General features: G+C 41.7%; 1 protein-coding gene across 4 annotated transcripts in view; it reads left to right on the top strand.

Annotated features, from left to right (window-relative positions):
* LOC130357063 (uncharacterized) overlaps positions 1-24,429 on the top strand; it is a 732,821-nt gene that overhangs the window by 35,165 nt on the left and 673,227 nt on the right. For all 4 annotated transcript variants that reach the window (XR_008889093.1, XM_056559412.1, XM_056559411.1 and 1 more), the window contains one exon: positions 9,921-10,075. The gene's annotated coding sequence lies outside the window, so the exon portion shown is untranslated. The remainder of the gene's footprint in view (positions 1-9,920; positions 10,076-24,429) is intronic.

The following is a 24,429-nucleotide window of genomic DNA, read 5'->3' on the forward strand; positions in this document are numbered from 1 at the left end:
AACGTGACGTCAAATGTGTGGTGCATAGAAACATTTGGACCTTAACCCCGGTGCAGTCCCTGGATGGACAGAAACAAGGTAGATGTATTTTTTCTTCTCTATTGCAGGTAGTAGCAAAACTGTTTTAGGTCCAGTAAGACAACTAAGTGCATCAATGCATCAATTTTTCTATGCATCACGCCTGCACATGGTGAACTGCTAACATTATTTTTCCATTGAACAAGGCATTCTAGAATCGGTTCTCATCCTCAAAATAAAGGTTATGGTTAAACGGGGCATATTTTACTCAATCCAGGGGCCTCACAGAAGCAACATTTTCTGCCTCTATAATACACACACCCTAAAGGGGTACTCCGGCGGAAAACATTTTTTTTTTTTTTTTTAAATCAACTGGTGCCAGAAAGTTAAACAGGTTTGAAAATTACTTCTATAAAAAACTTCTCTATGCTACAGAGGAAATTATTTTCTTTTTCAATTACTTTTTTGTCTTGTCCACAGTGCTGACACCTGCTTCCTGTATCAGGAACTGTCCAGAGTAGGAGAAAATCCCCATAGCAAACCTATACTACTCTGGACAGTTCTTGACACGGACAGAGGTGTCAGCAGAGAGCACTGTAGACAAGACAAAAAGAAATTCAAAAAGCAAAGCATTTCCTCTGTAGCATACAGCTGCTAATAAGTACTGGAAGGGTAAAGATTTTTTTAATAGAAGTCATTTACAACTCTGTTTAACTTTCTGGCACCAGTTCATAAAAAAAAAAAAAAAAAATTCCACTGGAGTACCCCTATAAAAAGAGTTATCTAGCTTCATATCATTAATGGCCTTTAATAGGCCATAGGTATTAGATCTGCTAACATATTGTGGAGCGCTTTACACAGATTGGCCTGGTTTTGATATTGCAAACACGACAGAATTCTGGAACAATTTGCATAAAGAATTTACATGACTTGCACTACTTTTTATGAGTTTTAGACACTTTTTAGATACTTTTTCACTGGGTCAGGCAAAAAGGGATGTGGCCAAAAAAGTTGCACTATTTTCATTTAAAGTAAGCCAACTAATAGCTGGCTTAAACATAGACTAAACAGATTTTAGATATGCCAGATTTCTCAAATAGCAGGATACACTTTGCTAATTCTGCCACATTTTAAATTGGTCTGTCTAAGTTTACAGTGTCTCAGAACTAGACAGCAACCCACCCCCCCCCAACTTCTTACAATATGATGGCAAATAAATAAATACAAAGTTGTTACAATATAGTTCTACGGAATTAGACCTTTCTTACTAGTAGTATTGATGGTACTGTATATAATAGGTACTGTGTGTCTGTTACCAATTGATTAAGTGTATTTTTATGTATTTTATTTCTGCTATCAGCCTCTTTTTAGAGGGAGTCTCTCGTCAGACTTGAGCTCTCAAAACTGATGACATTCCTTGGGTTAAGGTCATACAGGTTGCATGACCAAGAAAAGCTTGTTTTAACCCCTTTACTCTATAGCCTGTTTTGACCTTAATGACCAAGGAAAATTTTAAAAATCAGATATGCGTCCACTTATATAAGACTCAAGGCAATTGGCAGAAGCACTCAGGGTAGTTGTAGATCCGTTGGATCTGTGTGGCAGATGACGCGGGCCGTGCCAGGGAGCGGAGTCTACGGTGCCGCTAGTTTTCACCAGAGCCCGCCACAAAGCGGGATGGTCTTGCTGCGGGAGGCGGCACCCAGGTCACTACCCCTGGCATGACTCGATCACACAGGCGGCTGAGGTGATGCGGGGCATAGGAGGGATACGGCAAGTCATGGTCAGAATAGCAGTAGGTCAGGGCTGGCGACACAGGAGCGTAGTCAGGAACGTAGCAGGAGGTCTATAGACAGGAGGCAAGTAGCTAGGGCTGGTAATGGAACTAAGGAGTCTGGAACACAGGAAGGCTAGACTAACAACACTTTCTCTAGGGCAACAGAGATCCGGGAGGGGTATGTGGGAGGTGCAGGTACTTATAAAAAAAAAAGGTGCAGGTGCCAGACATAATTACGGGCGCACTGGCCCTTACAATCTGAGAGCTCCGGCGCGCGCATGCCCTAGGAGGCGGGGGCATGCGTGCCGATGCTGAGGGAGGACGGAGAGGGCAGGAGAGAATGAGGTGAGTGATGGGCTGGGATTCACATGTGGGCACGTCCCACTATGCGAATCCCAGCCCCGCCAGCTGGGGAGGCGAGAGAAGGGGAGCGCCCACGGCTAGTGTGTCTGGCCGGAGTGCTGGATGTGACAACTTATTTGGTAATAACTTTGGAACGCTTTTACTTATGAAAGCGATTCTGAGATAGTTTTTTCATGACATGTTGTACTTTACAGTAGTGGTAAATTTTGATTGATATATTTAGTGGTTTTTGTAAAAAAAAATCCAAAATTCTGCAAAAAAAAAATTTAAAAATTAGCATTTTTCTAGGCTTTGCATTTTCTGCTCGTACGATAAATATTCATACCGTACCAAATTAATGATTAATTCGCATCTACAATATGTCTACTTTATTTTCCCATCGTTTGATTAACACTTTTTTACTTTTTTGAATGTTAGAAGATTTATAAGTTTAGCAGCAATTTTCCCAATTTTCAAGAAAAAATTTTAAATCTTATTTTTCAGGGACCAGTTCAATTCTGAAGTAGAATTTAGGGGCCTTTATGTTAGATACCCCCATAAATCACCCCATTTTATAAACTGTACCCCCTAAAGTAGTCAGAATGACATTAAAGAAGTCTATTAACCCTTTAGGTCTTTCACAGAAATTAAAGCAAAGTGGAGGCTGAATTTAAAAATGTCTTTTGCAGATATTTTTGCAGATTTTTCATTTTTATCCATTTTTTTTCTGTAACACAAAGAAATACGTCTAAGATTTATTCCCTGAATTCTGACGCATTTAGAAATATCCCATATGTGGCCTTTATGCGCTACGTCCGTCTCTCACACAGGCCTCAGACATCATGGTGTGCTGTGTGGATTTTGTCGGCATCATCGCAGAGGCCTTGGGGTGCAAACATTTAGGGGAGACAAGTTGACACTTTCATTGGTACCATTCTGGGGTACCAGAAAAAATCTATTCTGCGGTTGTTTTTTATATAATTATTTCTATACTTTTTTTTATATTTTAGATCTATTTATAGCATAAAAACTATTTTTGTAAAAAAAAAAAAAAAATCACGTTTGTAAGTCGCCATATTCTGTGAGCCATAACTTTTTTATATTTTCATTGACGCAATTGTGTGAGGACTCTTTTTTTTGGGTGTGTTTTGGGGTGTATTACATACATATATATTTTTATTTTATTATTTTTTTCACATTTTTTTATTTTATTTTGCACATTTTTTATAATTTTTTTCACATTTAAATTTTTTCAATTTTAATTTTTTTACTATTATACACATCATTCAATGGAGTACCCATATGTACTCCATTGAATTATGCCTATGTCTGTGATAGACATAGGATAGATCAGTTACTACCTTAGGTAAAGACTCATCTGTTGCCATGACAGCGGAGGCCACTGTCAGTCCTCCAGTTGCCATGGCAACCATCGGCAATCTGCTTTCACTTTGCAGCACGCCGATCAGTGACAGAGGGAGCTCCTTCCCTCTGTTACCCTAATAGATGCTGCGGTCACAGTGACCACAGCGTCTACAGGGTTAAATCAGGAGCGCAGCTCCGATCCTGAGTGCTGCAGGTGGCCTCCCCCGACCGTCCCCCCCCCCCCCTCACCACTGATCGCTTCACTGTGTGTGAGGGGGAAGGAGGAGACTGATGGACCACAAGCAGCAATTGCCAGCCGGGGACTGCTGCGATTGGTCCCTGGCCAGCTACAGGTAGGCTCGGCTGGAGGCGCTGTGACAGTTTATTTCCATCAGGTACATGTACCTGATTTTGTGTAAACAGGTTAATGTCCTGGCTGTCCAGGAGGCGGACTCCTTAAGTTAGTTGCCCGGGATTCTTTCCTGGCTTTTTCTCTCAGCTTTAAGTGACAGCTGTAGCTTTTTCTTGATTCAGATACTAGAGCTTGGGGAATATAACCATATATAAGAGACCCCACGTAGTCCTAGATAACGGGAAGCCACCAACTTGTCCCACTCTGGAAAAAGATACTGCATAACCTTCTTAATCCAGAGGGGCCCCTTAAAGGGTTACTCCATTACTAGACATCATAGACACGTGCAGACACCCAGTGTTCTGAACAATATGTTCAGAACGCTGGGTTTGGGAGGCAGTTGCATGATGCCATGACCACGGCCTTCCAAACCCAGCATTCTGAATATCATTTTCAGAACGCTGAGTGCCTGCACGGAGATTGCGGGGGTCCCAGCGGTGGAACCCCGCGCGATCAGACATCCTATCCCCTATCCTATGGATAGGGGATTAGGAGTCTTGCAACGGAGTACCTCTTTAACTTTAAAAACTCCATGCCACTTGCTATGGCTTTTATTATACCCATGTTCCGAGCTGAGGAGGACATTCCTTGGCACTGAACATCAGGGTCCAACTCCCTCCTTCTTGCGATGGTGAATGTCAGGATACACAATAAATTGTTTTGCAAAAAGCGTGACCATAACTCAAGGACCATTTTCACTGCTTTACCTATGCTCTATGTATTGCTGCCAGTGGTTCTGAGGCTTATACTTGCTGATAGACTCCTTTTAAGTCGTGTTGGATCTGACAGCTGATAGTAGTATGCTATAAGTATCCTAGTAGATACCATCAGAAAAGACTGTGGCACTATTTGTGTAAAACCATCAGCAGGGACACAACTTATGATTGAACCAGGGGCCCAGAGATCATCATTGCTTGTTCACTCCTCATGCCATACACTGTATGCTAAACCTGCTGGGATGTATAGTACCATTGAATTATAGCACTTGTGGCATGCATTATTTAAAGCATTGGCTACTAAGTAGTTAGTTCGAATCTTTACATTTCAACATGGAAAAAAGTTTGCTCCTCATCGCCATCACTGGAGATAGCATTGTCATGTTTTAAGTTTGTTTAAATGGGCACTGTCAGATACAAAAACTTTTCATACGTTGTAAAGCATGTATAACCAATAGGTTTTACAATTGCTTTCATTAGAAAATGTTCAATATTTCATACTGAAAAAGCCAAACAACTGCACCCCCTGTCTGCTTAGACACATACTAGTCCTGCTGTGTCCATGCATCATCACTTATGTCATGGACACACTTCCTTGATTGACAGCTGTGAGCGCAGGGAAAAATCCTCCCACTGTCAGCTTGTGTCCCGCTACTGTCAGTGAGGACAAGCTGGGAGTTGTAGTTTTGCTAATGCTAGGGGAGATGTGAGTAGACGTCATACTGAGGGAGGGGGCGGACACCTGCACAGTGAGGCCACGCCCCCTCCATTTGGGAGGAATTCAGACTAGTGAGCTAAATTAAAAGGGCAATAAAAAAATAAATAAAGGTGCTAGACACATAAAAATTAGATGTACATGGTCAGAATTTAGTACTGATTGATATATAAAAAAAATGTTTTGTTGGATCTGACAGGGAACGCCTCAAGGGTCAAACATTGACTTGAAGGCAGAGGTGCAGAGGGTGTGGGCCCAGAAGCCTGAGGGGACTATAAGTTAATTTATTTCTATATAAGGAGACCAGTACTATAAATGAAGCATTGTGGTTGACGGCCTTCTTATAGAATATGCATTGGCCCCCTGTAAAGCACTAGGGATCAAGGTGATGCTGGCTACATCTGTATTCCACCACCAATAGGTGGCAGTAAGGAGCAAGCTCTTTTCTATTTGGGGGTAAAGCTACTTTGCATATGTTTTCCCACAGAGCATTGCATAGATTATAAGACCCCATATACTAGTTGCGCAGTCACCACTAAGAGACCTACTACCCCCTCCGTCTCTTATTACAAGGTGAGAACAACTCCAATGAAGTTACTATACGTAATACAGTAATGTGCTGCCATATATCATTTTAGGTTCTAGCCTATGTAATTTATAGGAGCTGTATATGATATATAATCTTGTGACTCCACAAAAGTTAATCCTCCCCTTAAATTCTTTATAATTCAAGAAAAACGAAGGAAAGCCCTAGACATATCCATGTCCCGTGTAATATATGGTAATTGGAAAAAAAATCCACCTTATCAGTCCAATCTGTGTTCTCTTTATTTCTATAAATCCAGGGTAAGATATACTGTACGACATTTACAGGTCTGCTGAGCAAATCCCAGTTGTCTCATAGTCAGTGGACCTTATATTTTTATTGGAAGGGAGAGTTAACTATGTGATTACCCTAACAAGAAACAAGAACAAACATATGAGGGCAAATGTTAAGAAAGTGAATGACCCCAGAATACTTTGTCCATCGTTTAAGAGTTTAGTGCTAAAAAAGACCAAGAAAAGAGAAATAAAAAATAGGTAAAACTGTCAAATAAAGGTATACTGGGGGGTATTTATCAAAGGATTTATGTGTTTTTTTTTCACGTAGCTTTGGCGCAATACTTTGGCGCAGAGTCTTTTTGCGCCAAAGTTTGGTGCATCTTCTCCACTGTCATTTTTACAACTTTCTCAAAATCACACGGTCCTGTGTGTGATTTTAACTTTAGTCAGTAATTCATCATTTGCGCCAATCGATCTTTGGCGCAATTTTGGTGCAAATCCCGTTTTTTTTTTGGCGCAAATCCCCACCAAGAAATTTTACACATGGAAAACACACTTAGCAATGTCAGAAAATGTAAAGGTGTAAAAATACATTAAAAAAAAATATTTTTTGTGAAAGCAGCGACGCCTCCGGGGCTGCTCAATACTATCCTGCGACATTGTTGTCTCTGAGGGACCTTCACCCTCCGTTGAGCCAGCATTGGACATGGCCGCACAGGTTCAGGAAAGGTAAGCACCAAAGCAGTGGTCTCCAACCTGCGGACCTCTAGATGTTGCAAAACTACAACTCCCAGCATGCCCGGACAGCCGTTGGCTGTCCGGGCATGCTGGAAATTGTAGTTTTGCAACATCTGGAGGTCCGAAGGTTGAAGACCACTGCACTAAAGTAACAAAAAAAAAATACCCAAGTTGAAAATAAAATCCATTTCACATGGTGACTATAAACCCCACAAAAGAAAATAACTCATGTCGCTCGCTGATATACTGCAGGAGGGACTCCGAAATGGCTGCTCTACAGGGTAAAATGCGCGTCCTCTGTGGTGGTGAGTTCTGTGTAAAAGGCGCTGTGAACAGATGATTTCAACATTTGCGCCAAAATTACTAACAACTTGCACCAAATGATAAATTTGGTGCATGTCCACGAAAACCAAAGTGAAAAAAAAAAAGGGTAAAAAGAAACGGTCAACAGGCAAAATTAATAAATACCCCCCTATGTCCCTATAAAGATAATAGAAGATAAAAGGATGTAAAACATGGAGTAAAACTGACATCTAACACATAATACAAAAAATAGTAGAAATAAAACATCATGCAGGAGTTCTCTTCTTATTTTATATTTCATGTCTAGTCAAGTGCAAATTTTCTTCATTTGCTTTTGGAACCCATATTTGGAAGCTTGTGCTGTTCATTTATTTTTCCTATAATTTATCTTGGGGTTTGAATATTATTAAATCTCTTAAGAAAATCCTTTAGCCTTTAAAATCGATTTTTGGAAAATTGGGTAAGAGTTGGAACTGACAAAAAAAAAGTTAAAAACACATTTCCTCGCCTCTAATGTTCTCCTCTGGGCCTGCAACGTTGATATCAGGTAACATCATAAATAATGTACGTGACATCATTGCTGCAGAATTGTAGAGGGGGAGGGTGTAAACAGAATGGTGAACATTTTGGAGTGGCAGGGGATATGGCTATGTTCACACAATGGAATTTCTGTGCAGAACTCTGCATAAGATTTCCGCAAGGACATTTTGCAGCAGCAGAGTCCCATTGATATCAATAGGATTTTGCTGCATTATTTATATGGAAGAATTTCCACGCCAGATATTTCTGGTGAAGATATTTCAATTCTGGTGTCCGCAGAAAGGATAGATATGTCTATTCTTTCTGCGGAATCCACACGGAAATGCATTGCCGTCTATGAAACGGTGCATTCCGTGCAGTCCTAGTGCTGGTATGTTCTGTCAGCGCTCCGCTGTCTGTGGAATGGCCGCACAGCATGCTGCACCATCCACAGTATTGTACAGGAACAGGAAACAAGAATCACTGCTCCTGTCCCTTATACAGTGGCACAGCGCTAACGCTGGAAGCCATGTGCAATGACATCATCTTATTGTCTTGTGCTGGATCCTGGGGCTATATACCTACCTACCCAAGCGCAACTACTAGCTATCTACCTACCTGGGGCATCTATTAGCTAATTACCCACATATCTGGGCTATCTTCTAGACTTCTACCTACTTGGGACATCTAGTAGCTATCCAACGACCTACCTCGGGTATCTACTAGCCATCTACCTGGGACATTTATTAGCCATCTACTTTTACCTACCTGGACCATCTACCAGCTATCTAACTACCTCCCTGGGGCATCTACTAGCTATCTATCTATCTGGGACATATACTAGATATTTACCTACCTACCTAGGGCCTATACTAGATATCTACTTACTTATCTGGAGTATCTGCTAGCTATCTACTATCTATAGGCATCTACTCGCTATCTACCTGGGCAGTATAATGTTATTATTTAGTCACTTCAGTAGTATTATGTCATCCTTGTGTGGAGGTATTATTTAACCTCTACGTCCTGCGTCATATCGGATCTGTCCCGGCGGCTAACGGTAGCCAGGACCCGTGGCTAATACCGGACATCACCTATCGTGGTGATGTCCGGTATTAACCCTTTAGACGCAGCTATCATAATTGAAAAAAGTGCAAAAAAAAGTTAATAACGATAAACCCTTCCCTAATATAAGTTGAATCACCCCCCTTTTCCCATTAAAAAAAGATAAACTGTGTAAATAAAAGTAAATATAAATATATGTGGTATTGCGACGTGCATAAATGTCCGAACTATAAAAATATATTGTTAATTAAGCCGCACGGTCAATGGCGTGCATGTAAAAAAAAATCAGAATTCCAAAATAGCGTATTTTTGGTAACTTTTTATGCTATAAAAAATGAATAAAAAGCGATCAAAAAGTCCGATCAAAACTACAATGGTATCGATAATAACTTCTGGTCATATCGTAAATAATGAGCCCTCATACATCCCTGTATGGGAAAAATAAAAAGTTATAGGGGTCAGAAGATGACATTTTTAAATGTATTGATTTTCGTGCATGTATTTATGATTTTTTCCAGAAGTACGACAAAATCAAACCTATATAATTAGGGTATCATTTTAATCGTGAGGACCTACAGAATAAAGAAAAGGTGTCATTTTTACAGAAAAATGCACTGTGTAGAAACAGAAACCCCCAAAATTTTCAAAATTGTGTTTTTTCTTCTTCAATTTTGTTGCACAGTGATTTTTTTAATATTTTTTTTGTTTCGCCATAGATTTTTGGATAAAACGACTGATGTCATTACAAAGTAGAATTGGTGACGCAAGAAAAGAGCCCTTATATGTGTCTGTAGGTGCAAAATTGAAAGGGTTATGATTTTTAAAAGGTGAGGAGAAAAAAACTAAAGTGCAAAAACGGAAAAACCCTGAGTCCCCAATGGGTTAATAGTTCTAAATCCCAGCACTTGAGAAAATGCTGCATGCACCCCTAGTGAGCGGCAATGCAAATAATGAGAATGCTTCAATCTTGCCATAAGACAGTCAGTCAAGTAGTTTATTTTTTGTTTTTTTGTTAATGAGCATAAATCAAATGCTATAAACTCAAAAACACAAAAGCGTGGAAAAAACTCTGGGGCATATTTACTATTGTAAATGCATCAGTATTCAGCATCTTCTTTTTTTCTTCAGCTACCAAGACCTCCCACCCGTGCATACATAAGGATTAATTAGAAACTTCATTGTATTGAACAAACCACAATGGGTGAGCATCACTGGAATGGCATGACTTTGCGTGGTTGTCTGTAGAACTGGGAGCATAAAAGTGGCCACAAATTAAAATCCAGGTAAGTGACCTTCGGGATTCTGTCACGTATATAGAACGTATATTCCTTTTAATACGTTTTATAGCAAAATTTTTGTTTATGAACTTTTATTAGAAGACTTATTTATGTTTTATTTTTATTGTATGTAATATGGAAACTGCATTTCCAGTGTTTAAAAAATATTCTGTATCTGTATTTTGGAATCGACTTTCGATAAAATTGCTCTCAGTTGTAATGCTCTCTGCCACAGATTTTACTTACCTCTCAGTGAAAGGATGAGTCGAAATCTTCTGCATCCATCTCCCAGTGATGTCTACACTATGCTTGCCTAGTTATTTGGTAGTGAATTTTAGAGAAACAAATGACTGTCTAGGAATTATTTAAAGGGGTACTCTGCTGCTCAGCATTTGGAACAAACTGTTCTGAATGCTGGAGCCGGCGCCGGGAGCTTGTGAGGTCATAGACCCGCCCCCTCATGGCGTCACACCCCGTCCCCTCAATGCAAGTCTATGGGAGGGGGCGTGACAGCCATCATGCCCCCTCCCTTAGGCTTGCATTGAGGGGGCGGGGTGTGATCTCCTGAGGGGGCAGGACGTGACCTCATGAGGGGGCTGGGCTATGACGTCACAAGCTTGCGGCACCGACTCCAGCATTCGGAACAGTTTGTTCCAAATGCTGAGCAGCGGAGTACCCCTTTAATGTGTACTTCCACATCCACAATGTAAAAAAAAAAGTTCAGTCTCATACGTACCTATACAGTGGTCCCTCAACATATGATGGTAATCCGTTCCAAATGAACCATCATTTGTTGAAACCATCGCATGTTGAGGGATCCGTGCAATGTAAAGTATAGGACAGTGGTCTACAACCACTGTTTTGCAACATCTGGAGGTCCGCAGGTTGAAGACCACTGGTATTGGAGGTTATACTCACGTGTCCCCGCCGCTCTGGAGAGTCACCGCTGCCCTGGATGTCTCCCTCCATCGCTGTTGCCGCATCCCTGGGGTGTCCCTGACGCTCCGGGAAGGTCTCTGCTGCCTGGGAACGTCGCTCTCCCTCGCCGCCATCACGTCGTTACGCACGCCGCTCTTATTGGATGACGGGATGTCGTGCGTGACGACGTGATGATGATGAAGGAGAGTGCCAGCGATGCAGGAGATCCCGGAGAGTACGCTACGGAGCCCCGAGGACAGGTAAGTGATCGTCAGCGGAGCACATGGGGCACCGTAAACGGCTATCTGGTGGCAGCTGAAGCAGTCTGCGCTGCTGGATAGCCGTTTATGCGATGGCCCCGACATAAAAAAGCATCGTATGTTGATGCTGCCTTCAACATGCGATGGCCTCTGAGAGGCCACCGTATGTTGAAATGATCGTATGTCGGGGTCATCGTAGGTCGGGGGGTCACTGTATAGGGTATCTTGCATTAGCACACTCTTTAGGCTTGTTTGGATATAGATTCAGTCTGTCAACACTCTGCCCAGGAAATAGAGTAGGTGATTGAGGGATATCTAAGGCTCTTCTCCACTAGTGTTGAGCGGCATAGGCCATATTCGAATTCGCGAATATTCGCGAATATATGGACGAATATTCATCATATATTCGCGAATATTCACATATTCGTAATATTCTCGTTTTATTTTCGCAAATGCGAAACATTCACGTATGCGAAAATTTATATATGCGAAAATCAGTATATACTAAAATTAGCATAAGCAAAAGTTCGCATATGCGAAAATTCGCACGCCAGTCTCACACAGTAGTATTAGAGCCTTCTTTACACCACACAAGCTGGAAACAGAGAGGGGTGATCACTGTGATTGGTACTGGGGAAAAAAAAAAACGAATATTCGTAATTACGAATATATAGCGCTATATTCGCGAAATTCGCGAATTCGCGAATATGCGATATTCGCGAATAATATTCGAATTGCGAATATTCACGAGCAACACTATTCTCCACTACAGATATTCCCTTTCGGAATTTCCAAGAGGAAATTCAGAGTAGATTCTACTTGCAGCAGCCCTTCATTGATCTCAATGATAAACTGATTACATGTGAACGTTCTGAACATGTTCATTTTTCGGGTGGAATGCACCCAGAAATCAGCCAGTTATATCCGTACATACCCTAAAATGCTTAGTCTGCCAGGGAGAACTAACAGAGTGTGGTACACATGAGGATAAGTGGAATAATCCAAGCTAGCTGAGAGTAGTAGTCCCTCTAGGCAGGGTCTTGCACAGATATTTTGGGGGGCAGGGGCTCAAGTAGAAAGATAGGGCACTTCTCATTATTAAAAAAAATGTTTGTAAAAACCTTACATATATTAACACAACACAATTCCGGAGGTAAGGGATCTCCAGCAGTCATGTCAGCTGAATGGGACCTGCATCACCCCACAAAAGTCCCAATCAGTGAGGGCATTATAGGGTAAATGCATTAAAGGGGCAGAGGCTCAAGCCCCCTTTTGAGCCTATGTGTGCATGTTCCTGCCTCTGGGCAATTTTAGGATAGTTGTATAATGTGTAGCAAGGTGCTCTTACTAACTGGTGGTTTTCTCTGTGAGCCCGTACTACCTCTGGAGATACGGGTACTGCTGGAATAGTGCCTAGGGCTGTACCCACTGCCTCACGCACAAAGGGGTACTCCACTGCCCCAGCATCCGGAACATTTTGTTCTGAACGCTGGGTGCGGGCTGTGGAGTCGTGACGTCACGGTCACGCCCTTCGTGTTGTCACACCATGCCCCCTCAATGCAAGTCTATGGGAGGGGGCGTGGGAGCCACCACGCCTCCTCCCATAGACTTGCATTGACGGGGCATGGTGTGACGACACGAAGGGCGTGACCGTGACGTCACGACTCCACAGCCCGCACCCAGCGTTCAGAACAAAATGTTCCGGATGCTGGGGCAGTGGAGTACCCCTTTAAGCCTTATATTCCCACATATTTATTTGATCTGTTCTTATACTTTCAAGCATGTGCAGCAACAGGTTTTAAATTAAATTCTACAACTTCATTTACAAGGAAAAGATTTTAAAGGATATATGTTTATCTTCTTTAATAGAAATAAATGTCTAGAAATACAGGGCTATAGGTTTAACATACATGAAAAAAAATAGATGTGTGTATAAAGTTTTATACCTTTTTCTGCGTTTTTAACTTTATGTTCCACTTACCGTATTTTTCGCCCTATAGGACGCACCACCGTATAAGACGCACCCAATTTTTAGGGGCAAAATCTAAAAAAGTAAAGATTTTGAACCCAATAGAGGTCTTCAACCTGCGGACCTCCAGATGTTGCAAAACTACAACTCCCAGCATGCCCGGACAGCCAACGGCTGTCCGGGCATGCTGGGAGTTGTAGTTTTGCAACATCTGGAGGTCCGCAGATTGAAGACCACTGCATAGGAGGTAATACTCACGTGTCCCCGCCGCTCCGGACCCGTCACCGCTGCCCTGGATGTCGCTCCATCGCTGTCGCCGTGTCCCCGTTGCTCTGGAACGTCTCTGCTGCCGGACGGGTATCCTCACTCTCCGTCACCGCCATCACGTCGTTACGCACGCCGACGCACGTACGCGACGACGGGATGACAAGGAAGGAGAGCCCTGAACGGAGAAGACACCGAGGAGGCAGATAAGGTCCCTCCCTGTGTCCTGTAAGCACTAACCCGGCTATTCAGTCAGGCTGTTCGGGACCGCCGCGGTGAAATCGCGGCGGTCCCGAACAGACCGACTTAACAGCCGGGTTAGTGTCATTTTCCCTTCAGACGCGGCGGTCAGCTTTGATCGCCGCGTCTGAAGGGTTAATACAGGGCATCACCGCGATCGGTGATGTCCTGTATTAGCCGCGGGTCGTGGCCGTTGATGGCCGCAGGGACCGCGGCGATAGGTGTGTGTATTCGCCGTATAAGACGCACCGACTTTTTCCCTCCAGTTTTGGCAGTTTATACGGCGAAAAATACGGTACATACAAAATGTACATTAAAACCTGACGTGAACCAAGCCTTAGCCTTTACATATCACCACCTATTCTTCTGATGTGACAGTAAGAATTGATTTTACTAAGAAGTTGACTTTGTTGTGTTAATTTCTAATCTCATCTTCAATTATTTGACTTAAGATGTGCACTAAGTGAAGCCTACCATACAGCACCAATAATAGCCGAGCATGCTGGGACACTGATTACAGCCAAACTTTCCGGTGTAACATTGTCCCAATTATCTCCCCATTTCCCTTACCAAGGTCCTCGTGCATCATACAAGCATCATTAACCCATTTATGATGATTCCTTAATCATCCCATAATAAGAACAATACACAGCGCATATCCATTATACATTTCTAATTGTGCTTTCTGGAGTTCCCAGTCCTCAATTTAAAATGCTATTAAACGCGTCTTTACCAATGAACCGGGTGTTAGAAGTGTTTTGACAAGGAGTTTTATGCTTGACTTCTTCCATTTTATACCCACCAGTAAATACCACCAAGTGAACTGGGGCCATGTACAGGCATTAAAGGAACAGAGAACCGGCCAGTGTGGAAGTTTTTATACTATATAAAGTACATTGATAAAGGATAAACTAACATTTTTTTTTAAAACAAAGGAAAAACTACATATATATTTATTTATATATATATATTTATTTATATATATATATATATATATATATATATATATAGTTTTTGCTATATATATATATATATATATATATATATATATATTGTTTTTGCTTTGTTTTTGTATATATATATATATATATATATATATATATATATACCGTATTTTTCGTCCTATAGGACGCACCGGCGTATAAGACGCACCCAGTTTTTAGGGGCAAAATCTAAAAATCTAAAAAAATAAAGATTTTGAACCCAATAGTGGTCTTCAACCTGCGGACCTCCAGATGTTGCAAAACTACACCTCCCAGCATGCCCGGACAGCCGTTGGCTGTCCGGGCATGCTGGGAGTTGTAGTTTTGCAACATCTGGAGGTCCGCAGATTGAAAACCACTGCATAGGAGGTAATACTCACGTGTCCCCGCTGCTCCGGACCCGTCACCGCTGCCCTGGATGTCGATCCATCGCTGTCGCCGTGTCCCCGTCGCTCTGGAACATCTCTGCTGCCGGCCGTATTCCTCGCTCTCCGTCGCCGCCATCACGTCGATACGCACGCCGACGCACGTACGCGACGACGTGATGACGAGAAAGGAGAGCGCCGGCCATACAGGGGATCCCTGAACGGAGAAGACACCGAGGAGGCAGGTAAGGTCCCCCCCGGTGTCCTGTAAGCACTAACCCGGCTATTCAGTCGGGCTGTACGGGACCGCCGCGGTGAAATCGCGGCGATCCCGAACAGCCCGACTGAACAGCCGGGTTAGTGTCACTTTCCCTTCAGACGCGGCGGTCAGCTTTGATCGCCACGTCTGAAGGGTTAATACAGGGCATTACCGCGATCGGTGATGTCCTGTATTAGCCGCGGGTCCCGGCCGTTGATGGCCGCAGGGACCGCCGCGATAGGGGTGTATTCGCCGTATAAGACGCACCGACTTTTTCCCCCCAGTATTGGGGAAGAAAAAGTGCGTCTTATACGGCGAAAAATACGGTATATATATCTCAACTAAAACATGAACAATAAAATGTTATACATGCATCAAAATGAAAGAAACTAAGAAGAAATTGACTGCCCCCCCCCCCCAAATCAATAGGGCTTGTTGGGTACAGGTGATATCTGTTGTATAAAGGACACATTTGTGTAAGGGACACATTTTCTAATGTGTATGCTGCCGTGTGCTCACTTTAAGGACCCATCCACACTGCTTAATTTCAACCCGAAATATTCGGCGGCAGAATTCTTATTGCTTTCAATAGGATTCTGCTGCATCATTTACACTTCAGAATTTTTAAGGAAATTCAAGATTCAGGACCCATCAAAAGAATCAAGATGTTTGTTCTTTTGGCCAAATTCCACTGGGACTGAATTGCCATCTACGGAGATGGTGCCTGTCTGTGCAGTCTTACCGCTGATGTATTTCGCATGGCCCCGGCAGACAATATTTGTGGTGGAGACTCATTGCAGTGTGGGCAGGCTGCTAGGGAGCAGAGTGTTCCTTCAAGACAAATTTGTGTCTTTTAAAGGGGTATTTCAGGATTTTTTTTTATTGGTCTATGCTACAGTGGCTGTAAAGTAAGTGTCGTTCATATTATTATGTCTGTACCTGTGTGTGACGTTGGTCTCGCAATTCTTCTGTGATTTTTGCCCCAATGTTTGTTTTAACAGCATACAAAATTACTGTTGTCTCAAATTTTCCCAGATTGCAGTGCGTCCGAGACATTACATCACTAGTCAGGTGATCAGAGGGAGTCTGTTTGCTTCAATGGGTGGAGTGACTGCTGGGTGGGAAGAGATCATTCTGCAACTAATTGTATTTTCGAAACTGCTGGAGGCGCACTGGTTAGAAAACACTGGTCTTTTGAATGGAATGAAGCTCATTTGTGTTTCAATGAGTGGGGTGGCTGATGTGTGGGAGTGAGGAAAGTGACCTCAAACTTACAAACAAGGAATTATGGGATTTGTAGTTGGAAATAGAAAAAATGCCAGAAAGATAGCCACAGTGTTATGGTAATCTCACAACAAAGCGATTTAGCCCCAAGAAAGCACAGATTCTTCCCAAGCATGTCCATTACTGTCTGCCAGGTATGTACTAAAATCACCTTATGGTGGATAACCCCTTTAAATAGTGGAACAAGTGCTGTTTCCTACTACCGTTGGAAGATCTGAGGATAAAGTGGGGTCTTTGTTATAAACACAAGTGTAAGCAGAGCCTTATCAGTATTAGGATTGTGTTTAGAGATTGATACATTGATTTATACAGTTAATAAAATATTAGGCTGAAACAATGCTCCAAACTCCTTACCGGCCATGTAGTGTCCTGATAGCATATCAGCCATGAAAACGTCACAAGATCACAATGTATCTATAAAACACTAAATGGCAGATGTATAGGATAATATAAACCCCACAATTAATTTTAATTTGTAACGGCAGGTACATAATGGGACTTTTAAGGTCTCTTTAATTACAGTTTTTTCTAAGTATTGAGATGTAATTTTATTTTCCCCTCTCCTTATCCTTACATGAGGTACAGGCTCTGCATGGAGTAGTCAGACATGGCAGAGATCCCTGAACTTAGATTCCTCTGAAGAGCAAATAAGGACTCAACCTGACCCCTTGACTTACAATATAATAAACTATTGTTTCTTCACCACAAAAGGCCATTATGTAGTCTGGTATCATGCCATCTCTTAAAAGCTTCATATCCCAGCATTTGTCATGAGCACAAATCATCTTTGGATATTTTGATCATCCCTGTGGGTTGTTTTCTAAGATAACTTGCACAACATGGAGTATTTTACTGTCTAGGTTGACTCTTTTAGTAGAGCCAATATATACAGTAAAATGTCTGTGCTTATGATGTGCCTGTTGTCATAATGATCTTGTATTGATGTGGTACATACTTTCAGGCTCCTAACTGGGATTTATAATAGTAATCCAGTGGAGCCCTAGTCAGTGGGTAGTGCGAAATCTGTGTTCACTGTATAAATAAAGAATTACTATTATTATAATTAATTATGCATGCCTATGGTGCTACTAATATAGATGCATTTTTACTGACCACTCCATTTTCATATAAAATATTTATAATCATATTTCCATACAAGCTTCACTTAAAGAGAACTTGTGGCCTCTTCCACCAGCCATAATCATTCAGGTTTAGTCACGACTTTATAGATTTAAGGGCTTTTTCCTAGCCCCCTATCCTGTTCAAAAGCTACCCCAAGTTTCAACAGCCAATATGCTAATCAGGGCATAGATCGTCAACTGGGTGGTTACCACTGCTCAGTTCTCATTGAAGAGAATGTGCAGGTTAATGCTCATTAAGAGCATCGGCCACCCCATTTACAATCCATAGACAGTCAAGGAGGTGGTCAACACTGCTCTTAGTGGGGCATAAGCCTGAGCTATCTCCCCATGTAGTACTAAGGGATCGTTGACAACATAGACACTACGTGCCCTCGCATGCCTCTACTGAGTAATGATGAGTGATTGGGAGAGTAGTATTCTAATGGTTTAAAGTGTTTAAAGAGGACCTTTGGCTGAACTTCCAAAAATGGTATCACTAAACATCTCAGGGTGCCCTGATCTCAAACCTTTTTACAGTTTCTTAATACACCCTTCTTTTCCTGAGATATGTGGGTTTGTAGTTTTTCTGACAATTCAGGGAATCAATCAAATGAGCGTGAACTTATTTTTAATAATAAGAGTGACTATCATGTGATTGGTGGGGTCAAATAGTCAGTGGGTGTGTATGTTGTACATTGTGTATGTCTAATACACCCCCCCCCCCCTGTCTGTATATTCCCACCTATCACCTGATAATCACTCCCTTTATTAAAATTAAGTACACACCCATGTGACTGATTCCCTGAATCATCAGCAAACTAATAAACCCTTATATCTCAGGAAGGGAAGGGCGTCAAGAAACTGTAAAAAGGTGTGTGATCAGGGTACCCCAAGCTATTTATTGCAATCTCATTTTCTTGGGAATGACCACAGGTCCTCTTTAAAGTGTTTCTTTTTAGCATTGACTGCAGAGTGATGATTTTCGTACTTCCAATAAGTTGGGCTGACGCTCTTTCACATAGCACCCCCACTCAAAGTCTTGACATGCATCCCATTATTCTTTTAGGATGGTTGGAAATCTATGTTTAAACCACCTTAAAGGGGTACTCCCCTGGAAAACATTTTTTTTTTTAATCAACTGGTGCCATGAAGTTAAACATATTTGTAAATTACTTCTATTTAAAAATCTTAATCCTTCCAGTACTTATAAGCTTTTGTAGGCTCCACTCTTTTTGTATTTCCTTTCTGTCTGACCACAGTGCTCTCTGCCGACACCTCTGTCTATGTCAGGATCTGTCCAGAGCAGGATAGGTTTGCTATGGGGATTTGCTTCTACTGTGGACAGTTCCTAAAATGGACAGAGGTGTCAGCAGAGAGCACTGTGGTCAGACAGAAAGGAAATTCAAAAAGAAAATAACTTCCTGTAGAGCATATAGCAGCTGATAAGTACTGGAAGATTAAGATTTTTAAATAGAAGTAATTTACAAATCTGTTTAATTTTCTGGCACTAGTTGATTAAAAAAAATAATATTTTCCAGCGGAGTACCCCATTGAATAACAATTATGCTTGGCTGACCCCATTGACTTAACATAAGATTTATCAGGTGCCATTGTAATGTTATATGCATAGTAGCACAACATGCTGCTCATTTTTCCCCATAAATTGTGATGGAACTACTGACAGACGGTTTGAGCAGAACTTTTGATGGACAAAACCTTTGTATATTGGATGCCGCAACTAATGGTACCAACAGGGGGTCTAGAAAAAAAAAATCAAGGTACTTAAACCTGTAAAGCAGCTTCTCTGTATGGAGCATGATGATATCTCATGTTGAGTGAGGCCACAGATCCTCTTTAAGTGAATCTGACAAATCTACCTACATGGGTTCACAGGGTCATGCCAATGTCATGACCGGGGGTGGACAGAGAGAAAGAGCCCTAAGCTGTCCCTAATAACACTCTCCCTGCCTACTTGCCCATCCGCCCCAAATGGTGGATCGACAACCACGGTGCTGGCCCCTTCCTACACTAAAGTGCAATGGGCGTAAAAACAAATAATACTGTACATAGAGAGTCACACAACCAGATAAACCAGACAGGTATAAATATACAAACAGGGCAGGATATAGTGTACTAACATGCAGTTCAGAAACTGGAATAAAGATAAACGACAGATATGAATAAATGAACAAGACTAGATATGGAATAAGTATAAAGCAGAAACCAGGAGATGCAGGGGATGAACAGATAAACTGAATGTAAAACATTATACAGGTCAGGAAACATAGAACACTGTTCAAACTGGACACAAAGAACAAACTAGACTCCCCACTCCAAACATGGAGGGACAAAAATACTAACTCCAAATAGACTACTAGCCAGTGGGCACACTCCACCGTGTGATCAAGATACTGGTCTAGAAGGGAATAGAAATATAATACACAGAATGCTAGACTGAGAACAGGAGGAGTCTGAACAGACTCCACAAAAGTCAAACTCCTAAACATGGAGGAATACAGATCAGGATACCAAACAGAGAGAACAGACACAAGCAAGACTCACAGTGTGAACACAGACTAAGATCACAAGGTTAAAGAAGAACCGACAGATGTACTTCAGACTAAAATCTACAAGACAAATACAAGGTGCAAGATAAACCAGACATGGTCAGAATAGCACTAATCCCCAGCACCCAGGAACACCTGAAGAGGCCTTTTATACCTCTCAGGGCTGTAGAGTTAACTCATCCTAACCCAAGGAAGAATAATATAGAAAACAGTACATCACAAACCTAGAGTCTGAATAGACACCAAAACAGAAAAATACAAAAACACATAAATGGACATTACATACAAATCCCTAAATCCAGGAGCCACTGCCTTTAGCTAATCCATGTAAGTCTGATTCCCAAGCAGATTTTTGACAAGAAAGTAAACCCTACCAGTCAGCAGGCACGTGGCCATATGTACTAGTGTGGATGTGCCTGATCCTAAAACCCAGCCCCTCACAGTCATGTTTACTTTTTGAGTGAATCTTTATACCAGGCACATCCACACTTAAATGCATGTTTGTTGGACATACAACAGACAAACCTGCTCATTGGCTGGTGTCCTATAAGTGGGATCCCCTCCAATCATGAATTAATGGCCTCCTTTAAGGATGAGGATGAAAATTCTGGATACCTCTTTTAATTATGCAACAAATTAAAAAAATATCAGAAATACTGCAATTACGAGTCCTAAACGCAACATCATTTTGTCCTCTCCAGATAATTTGAGTAGCTCCTTATACACATCCCTCATGTCTTAATATTTATTTTGAAGGAGCAGGATTGAGAAGGCACGCTTCATCAAAGATTTAATAAGATATAAGTGGATGTGTAATGGTAGGGATGACATTATTCTGAAATAATCCCATTTTATACACCACATTATTCAAGTTAATTCCAGATATGTCAGGCATGTTCTAATAATATCTGCTAATAACTCGCTGACTTAAGGACAGTATCAGACTCCTTCACATTTGTGTAGTGAAGGTTAATGAGATTTCTTCAAATGCATTTTTTTTCTCTTTACTTATTTACATATTGTGAAATTTTATCAGCAAATATAAATACATCTGAATATACTGATTTATGATTCATGTCTAAAAGGAGTATTTCCACATGTTAATGGGTAAGGTGTTGTACCCAAATACTGTAGAATTATGAACAATCCATGGACAGAAGTAGTGCTGTTTTGGGAACTAAAGCAGATCCTTTTTTCTAAGCATGGGTAGCCTCAACTGTTTGTACCATTACATATAGGTTTTGTACAAGGAAAACCCCTGTATAGGATAATGTCCAAAAAACCTTCATCAGGCTAATATTTAAAAACAACCCAACTGATCCCAAAAAAGTGATTGAAAGGGCACAAATCAAAATTCGGTGTGTGTATCCCATATGATAAAGGCACAGACACAGGTAGCAGTCTCGGTTGCGCACAGTGTGGTTATGATGCAGCCCAAAACCCAACTGGCATGTGTTTATATTGTACCTACTACTTCAGCCCCGGTGACAGGATCCAAGGTCAAACTCCCAATAACTCTGTAGTGCACTGTTGAAGCAAATGCCGTATTTTTCGCCGTATAAGACGCACTTTTTCACTCCCCGGAGTGAACCGCAGCCTCTGGTCGGCTGCTTTTTCGGCCGTATGCGATTTCCCGACCGCAGGCAAAAACGTGGTCAACCACGTTTTTGCCTGCGGTCGGGAAATCGCATACGGCCGAAAAAGCAGCCGACCGGAGGCTGCGGTTCACTCCGGTCGGCTCATAGACATACATTAACTACGGTTCCCGAATACGACTGAGTGCGGGCGCCGCAATTAAGCCCCGCCCACCCCTCCTCCCAGCCGTATACGGGAGCCGTAGTTCAAATCGTAGTGTGAACCCAGCCTAAGGGGGCGTGCATGTTACACATTGAGGGACGTGTATGACTAATACACACCCCCTTACTCTATAATCTCGCATAGCCACTCCCATTATTAAAATAAGTTCACGCCCATCTGACCGAATCCCTGAATTGTAAAACAAACTACAGTATAAACCCTCATACCTCAGGAATAAGGAGGGTACAAATATTGTCATATCTCAGGAACAGAAAAGCGTATCAAGAAACTGTTAGGGTGCGTTCCTACCTGACGTATACGCAGCGTATTCATGCTGCGCAAAATTTACGGCAGCAGTTGGAAATACGCTGCGTATTCCTTGCTCACTATACACACAGGGCTTTCCCGCGGCAGCCCTATGTGTGCAGTGAGTTTTGGAGGCGGAGCCGCGCATCACAGTCACGCTGGCACATGGCCCTGCCTCCAAAACTCACTACACTCATAGGGCTGCCGCCGGAAAGCCCTGTGTGTATAGTGAGCGTATTTCCCGCTGCTGGTGTAAATTTTGCGCAGGGTGAAATACGCTGCGTATACGCCAGGTGGGAACGCACCCTAAAAAGGTATGTGAACATGGCACCTTATGCTATGAAATGATAACGCAAGTCAAAGGTCCACATTAAAAATGATTATGAAAACAATTATCATCATTAATCATGGTCATACTAGATTAATTGCTTTCTATAATTAGTACTAATATGCCGTGCTATGGTAGGAAACTTCTTACTTCATTATAACTTTGCAGCTCTCACTTCATGTAGTGATTTAAGGGGGTACTCCGGTGGAATACAATTTTTTATAAATCAACTGGTGCCAAAAAGTTGTACAGATTTGTAAATTGCTTCTACATAAAAATTTTGATCCTTCCAGTACTTACCGGCTGCTGTATGCTCCACAGGAAGTTGTATAGTTCTTTTCTGTCTGACCACAGTGCTCTCTGTTGACACCTCCGTATTGTGCTATGGGGATTTGCTCCTGCTCTAGGAAGTTCCTAACACGGACAGAGGTGTCAGCAGAGAGCACTGTGGTCAGACAGGAAAGAACAATACAACTTCCTGTGGAGCATACAGCAGCTGATAAGTACTGAAAGGTTTAACATTTTTAGTCATTTACAAATGTGATTAACTTTTTGGCACCAGTTGATAAAAAAAAATGTAGCCCTTTAAGCCTATAGACATTGTGCAAATAACGAACTCCTTCAAAGATTGATGTAAGAGGTTAGCCACTTGCAGAAACCATGAAAAAGAGTGGTGTGTGGCTCATCAGGGTTGTCCTTTTATGTCCCATATCTGAATATATGTGCAGAGGTTTTTGTAGTTTATGTAGCTCGCAGTTTGCACACCTTGGATTAGTCATTAAACACTTGTAAAATATTTTCCATTGTCTAATTACAAAAAGAACTAACCGTGCTAATAACTTCTTTGGGAATTGTGCATAATAGACGCAGCGGTTCATATGAGTTTACGGGCAGCCCACACAAACCCTTTGTTCCTAGCCCTATTTTATACTTTTTGTTTTAGAATTTGGCCGGGGGAGGCTGGAAAGTTCATTGTCCCAAGTGGGGGAGCATTCTTTGGACTTCATTTTCTTTAAGTTGGCTATAAGGGCTTCACCGCTGAATTTCCTCCAGACTTAGCAGAACACAAATGTTCAATTTAACATTGTGGTTTAAGCTTAAGCCGTTTCACATGGGTTTTAATGTTATCTTTGGTATAACAATAAAACGGTATCGTTTGGAATGTATTAAAACATTGTCTTGAAACAAATGTATAAGTATATAAAGAAATTAAATCCATTTGTTGGATATGTGAACTAAATGGCTTTCTGTGTATTGTGAGGGTTCACATATCCAATTGGAACCTAGTGACACCAGCACATAGCAATATATCATGCGCTATGATGGTGCGCGGACAGGTCATGGCAGTGCAAACTGCTTACTAAGACAGTATTGTACTGGCTTAAATAAACACTGCGCTTATTGTAATATAGCGAGCCTGCAGCAGAACCAGGGGCCTCGAGAGTATGACTCTGTAGGTCTTATTAGATTTACCTTTGGTGAACCAGTATTAATATATCTCAATATATTATAAGTAGCAATTGCATAGAAAAAAATATTACAATGTTATTAATAATAATATATAATAATAACACTATAAAGAGGAGTATTTTGTCTATTACAAAGCCATATTAAAGAGGACTTGTGACCACAGTAACAAGCCTGCACAGTCGTCATCATGTGGAGCCAAAGCTCTGTGGATGTTGGTCCTTTTTTGATG

The sequence above is a fragment of the Hyla sarda genome, chromosome 2, assembly GCF_029499605.1.
Source record: "Hyla sarda isolate aHylSar1 chromosome 2, aHylSar1.hap1, whole genome shotgun sequence".
NCBI classification, from domain to species: Eukaryota; Metazoa; Chordata; class Amphibia; order Anura; family Hylidae; genus Hyla; species Hyla sarda.